The 6,000-nt window shown below is 45.7% G+C and overlaps 1 long non-coding RNA gene across 1 annotated transcript in view; it reads left to right on the plus strand.

Moving 5' to 3' along the window:
• The window catches only part of LOC106000671, a 40,961-nt gene extending 37,046 nt beyond the window's left edge, over positions 1 to 3,915 (plus strand). Inside the window, exon 3 of the long non-coding RNA XR_001175802.1 lies at positions 3,826 to 3,915. This is a non-coding gene — a long non-coding RNA (uncharacterized LOC106000671). The remainder of the gene's footprint in view (positions 1 to 3,825) is intronic.
• Positions 3,916 to 6,000: the final 2,085 nt, after the last annotated feature.

Consider the following 6,000-nt stretch of genomic DNA (forward strand, 5'->3'; position numbering starts at 1 on the left):
ACATCCCTCGCACACTAAGTCACTCCTGGCCACACAAAATCTAGGTCAAGGCTGCATAGGGATAGATAGGTCACCCAGAGTAGCAGGCATATGTCAGAAGACAGGTTCATGCTAGCCTAGGCTGGCTCAACATTGACTATTCCATGTCTCACATGAAGTCTTCTTTAACATAAGGTAAAATTCAGATAGATTTCTGGATGTTTGTGACAATTTATGTGTTGTAGGCCAATGAGAGCTATAGCCCTTTGGTGCTCTGGTGCACAGAATATTGTTCCATGTGACATAAGGTCAGGTGGTAGTGGTAGCTACCTTTGGGTGCTGAGACACATGACAGATGGGAGCATAGGCATGGTAATGCTATAAAAGCATGCATGTTGTAAGGGCCTAAGTACTGGAGACAACCTAGGGTCAAACAAGAACCCCTGTACCCTTAGAGCCATTGCTGCCCCACCCTGGCATCAGAATCCCCTTGGGGATTCTGTTTGGGCTTGCCCAAACATAAAACCTTGTTTTTCTGTCAACCCTTCATCCTTTCACAGGATCCATTGGACTTGGTGTGTCTTTCTCTGACTATCCAAAACACACATCTGTATGCATACACGTATATACACACACATACACTTTTTTTTGCCTCTATGTATGTTTCTCTCTGTTTCTCTGTACTATAGTCTCTCCCTATATCTCTGTTTGGATCTGGGGTGTTTTTGCAGATTTCTATCCACTTTTTATGAACTGCTGGTAAACTACCCCACATTTCCTATTTCATCAGGTGGTAAAGAAACCCTTGCCTTGATTTGCATTTATTTTATGGCCAGAGAAGTTGAGCATTTCTTCATGTGTCTATTGGCCATTCTTTTTTTTGGGGGGGGTCCGGTCATGGGGCCTGAACTCTGGGCCTGGGTGCTGTCCCTCAGCTCTTCAGCTCAAGGCTAGCACTCTACCACTTGAGCCACAGTGCCACTTCCGGCTTTTTTCTTTTTGCTTATGTGGTGCTGAGGAATCGAACTCAGGGCCTCAGGCATGCAAGGCAAGCGCTCTACCACTGAGCCACCTTCCCAGCCCCTCTATTGGCCATTCTTATTTCCTCTTCAGAGAAGTTCTCTTTAAGTCTTTAGCCCACTTATTAATTGGGCAGTTGTTTTTTTGAGATTTGTTGTTGGGGGATTTAATTTTTTGAGTTCTAAGTATATTTTAGATATGAGATCTTTGTCCATTGTATGGCTAGTGAAGATCTCCCAATCCATAGGCTTTCTATTGATCTTGCTAGCTATGTCCTTTGCCATGCAGAAGCTTTGCAGTTTTATGCAAATCAAAGCAACATTGAGATTCTACCTCACCCCAGTTAGAATGGCTATAATCAAGAAATCTAGTAACTACAGATGCCAGAGGGGATGTGGCCAAAAGGGAACACTACTGCATTGTTGGTGCGAGTGTGAACTTTTCCAACCACTTTGAAAAGCAGTATGGAGGTTCCTCAAAAGACTCCACATAGAGCTCCCTTGTGACCCAGCAATCCCACTTTTGGGCATTTACCCAAAGGATCACAAACAAGGCCATACTAAAGCCACCAGCACAACTATGTTTATTGCAGCATTATTTATCATAGCTAAGATATGGAACCAACCCAGATGCCCCTCAGTAGATGAATGGATCAAGAAAATGTGGTATGTATATACAGTGGAATTCTATGCCTCCATCAGAAAAATGACACTGCCCCATTTGTTAGGAAATGGAAAGACTTGGAAAAAAAATATTAAATGATGTAAACCAGGCCCAAAGAAACATAGGTCCCATGGTTTCCTTTATTTGCAATAACTAGTATATGTCTAGGACAAACAGAAAAGGTCAAAAGCTATGTACATATGACCATAGAAGATGATGTTAAGTGAAATGAACCCCAAAATAGGGATACAAGTGTTTTTTTTCTTGCTTGATATTGTTTTCAACGTATTTATAATGTACTATGTGATTTTTTGGTTTCTTTTGTATGTTCTTCTCCCATGGTATAAACCCTGTTTTCATTATATTTGATTTTGATGCCCTGCATCTTGTATATATATATTTCTAATTTGGGGAAGGGAAGGGAAATAACAAAATGTTGAAATAAGGATACAGGTTAACCCATTGTAACAATGAGATGTACAAGACAGTATGTTGAAATGAACTTTACAACTTGTAGGGGGGAGAGAGGAGTTGGGGAGGTGGGGTAGGAAGGGATGGTAGGAGAAAAACAAAGGAGGTAACAATGCTCAGTAGGAAATGTACTCATTAGCTTAGTTATGTAACTGTAACCCCTCTGTACAGTCTTTTCACAAATATATATAAAGAGACCCTTGCCTACAGAGGGAAGGCTGTAGGAAAATTCATGTCTATTCACTATTCATGTCCACCTGACCTTAGGTCACATGGAACAATATTCTGTGCACCAGAGCACCAAAGGGCTACAGCCTTGCCTATCCACAGCTGTAGGAGCCAAGGTTCCTAGTAGGAAAGTTTGGTGTTTTTTGCTTTATGAAGGGTGGAGGGAGCACAGCAGGGCAGGAAGGTTAGCATACCTGGTACAACACTGCCATTGAGTGGGTTCAGTTTTCAGAATCCAGCAACACTTCTCCGTGGGTAGATAGAACTGGGGAGGACACATGCATACAGGAAACTCTGATACTGCAGGACAAAGTAGAGTGCTCCTGAAGAGGTCAGGATCTTGGTAGACTGTGGAGAGACCTTGGCCATGGAAGGGTGAGAGGCTAGAGATAAGCTCACAAGGCAAGACATGGTAGCTCTCATGGGGGCACAGGAAGCACAGGCTCTGAGCTCTGTGTCTGGGAGGAATTGCTGGCAGTGTCTGCAGAGCCCTCAGCATCTTGGGGTTTTTGGTCCACCAGGATAGTTTGCCTCCATCCCTTTTCTTCTGGGCCACAGGCAGATCCCAAGCAGGAAGGTCCCTGCTGCACAGAGCTACCTTTCAGGAACCCATGATGGTCTTGCCATCCTTGGCCCATTCCTGGCTACCTCGATATTCTGGCATCCCATCCAAGAGATCATCTTTTGTTTTGTTCTTTTCTTTTTCTTCTTTTACTTTTTGGCAGACATGGGGCTTAAACTTGAAATTTTCTGCTCAAAGATAGTGCTCTACCACTTTGAGCCACAGCTCCACTTCTGGTTTTCTCATTGTTAATTGGAGGTAAGAGTCTCATGGACTCTCCTGTCCTACCTGGCTTTGAACTGAGATTCTTAAATCCCAGCCTCCTAAGTAGCTAGGATTACAGGTATGAGCCACTAGTGCCTGGCTTTATCTTACCTTCTTCTACACCAGTAGTTGGAATGCAGCTGCACAAAGGCTTTATCAATGTTGGGAACTTGGTCTTGTAGTAGGCAGCACTCTGGCCCCGGAGAAGTAACTTATCCCCTTCTCTATGTGACTGCTGTGGGCTGAGGATCCAGGCACTGTCTTTCACAGGAGTAGAGTCCAGGAAGAAATGGCTCTCCTGACTTAAGCCTTCTGTGGATATATGCCACCTTTGAAAGAGAAGGGTCCCTACAGTCTCTGGACAGTTGTTTTGCCATTTCTCCTGGTTCTCCTGTGCTTAGCATATGTCAGGCCTACCTCTCACCTCATCCCACCACCTATATTCCCACTCTTAGCAATGGTAGGTCAGAGGCAACTGCATTTGGGGACTTGTCCCTTCTGGAATGCCTTGCCCATGATATGATGAGAGCAACATTGAGTCACCTTAGTGAGTGGCCCTGCACAGGTGTCACCAACTGAATGCCTGGGGCAGTACACTCAGGGTTTCAGCTGGATAGTTACATGGTTCTTTCTTGTAGGTCTCACCGAGTGCACTGAAGACTAAAAATATCTAGGAAGTGGCCTCCTGGAGCCCCGTCCTAGGGAGAACATCTTTATTGGGCCTGATGGGAAGCACCAGGTCATGGACCTTTCCTGTGCCTTGCATCCTGTGCTCAGCTCAGGTTGGTGGATGGGAATTGGTGGATGGCGAAGTTTCAAAGTTCAGTAGTAAACCTGCATCTATCAGAGGCCAAACCTGGTCTTTGGCCCAATGCAGGTTGAACATTAGGTCACTAGAAGGCCTGGGGTGAAGAGGGAGTCAGGGACATAATAGTTGTATCCCTACTTCTTGCTGGTATTGGGACAATGTTTGGTCTTTTTGAGGAAATGTCTTTCTGTATGATAGGAATTCTCCCCAGCTTTCCCTCTGTCACGTCATTTGATGAAGTAGGCAAGGGGTTCTTAAAGGCCTGAGAAAATAGAAAGCATAGGTAGGTTTTGAAGGGTTCATTAAGGGAACATGGAAGGCAGCACAAATACCCAGTAGAAAGAGACTCACAGAGAGACACACAGAGAAATGAAGAGAGAAACAGAAAAAGAAAGAAGGACTCTGTGTGTGTGTGTGTGTGTGTTTTGAATATTTGGCGAGAGACACACAGCTTAATGGAGCCTGTGAAAGAGGTGTAGGATAGACAGACAAACAAGATTTTGTTCCTGGGTCACCGAAACAGAATCCCCAAGGGTCAGAACTTGATGCTAGGGTTGAGTAGTAGTGGCTGACACAATGCAGAAACAAAGGCAGCTGGTTTAGATGCCACTAATCAGGCACAATATTCCAGCCATGGCTTCCTAGAAGGGATAGGTTGTATTGAGCAGGGATCCTCCTTGATTCTGGGATGCCATCTTGGTTGCCATCTGCCGGATTCCTCAGGAAAAAATAAAAAAAGATGGAGGCCGGCTGTTAGATGGTCAGAGAGCCAGAAGTACTCAGGGCTCTGCGTACACTACTCAGAATTCCTCCCAGACATGGCTGCCATCTGACCGCAGACACAGCATCCTGTGGCCTAATAGCTGCAGTAGCTGTTTGCTTGGCTTATTTTCTGTCTCTATCTAATGCTTCTTCAGTCCAGTCGGACACAGGTCAGCTCAGCCAAGGGCTCCCCATATACCTCCCAAGACCCCAGATCCCTCCAGGGTTACCCTCTTTGGTCCAGCCGGTCTCTAGTCCCCTGAGCACATGTGCTCCCCTTCAGGCTCTAAGAGAGCTTTGCAGGAGTGTTAGTGGATTCCATTTCTGAATGCACTTGATGGCAGTGTTATAGCCCAGGAATGACAACCTGCCCTTCCTGCCCTGTCCTGTTCCCTCCTGCTCTTTGCTGAGCAAAAAAGCACCAACCTTTTCTATTAGGACTTCAAAATGGCTGCTCCCCCTCTTGGACTCTTGGTTGCACAGCACTGGACCACAGAACTAAAGCAGGTGTTTTGGTTCTACCCTGCAGGCCAGGACTCTGAATGCCCACGGTAGGCGTGAAACGGGAAAGGCTCCCCTTCCTAAGCTTTTCCTGGCTCTGCCCTCAGACACAGGTTAGGGAAAACCCTGCCTACCTGGACCGATTCTGCACTTGATCTTAGCCAAAAGGCCAAGAAGGGATCTGGACCAATTCTAATGGGCCTTCTCAGAGGATTTTTAGCATGCATCATGGCCATCAACTTAGGCCAGTAATGACAGCTCAGAATGTTCTGCAGCTGCTGTGCCTCAACCCTACTTCCCTCTGCAGGGAACAGTGTTAGCACGTGCCGTCACTCCTCCCTACTCAATAGAAATTAAGCACAAGGCTTAGCAGGCAAAGGAGCCTGATGTTAGAGGAGAGGCTTGTGCTACTCTAGGCTAGCTCAACATTTCCTAAGTCCCAGCTAAGGTCTTGGATAAGATAGGGTGAAAATCAGACATAGTCCTGGATGCTTTTGACAACTTATATTTTGTAGGCCAGTGACAGCTGTGGATAGGCAAGGTTATGGCCCTTTGGTACTCTGGTGTACAGACTATTGTTCCGTGTTACCTAAGGTCACATAGACAATGGTGGCCACCTTTGAATGCTGAGATACGTGACAGGTGGGAGTTTTTTTTTTATAATGCTGTAAAAGAAAACATGCTTGGGGCTGGGAAGATGGCTCAGTGGTAGAGTGTTTGCCTTGCATGCATGAGGCCCTGG

The sequence above is a fragment of the Dipodomys ordii genome, unplaced genomic scaffold (assembly GCF_000151885.1).
Source record: "Dipodomys ordii isolate 6190 unplaced genomic scaffold, Dord_2.0 Scaffold233, whole genome shotgun sequence".
In the NCBI taxonomy this organism is placed as follows: domain Eukaryota; kingdom Metazoa; phylum Chordata; class Mammalia; order Rodentia; family Heteromyidae; genus Dipodomys; species Dipodomys ordii.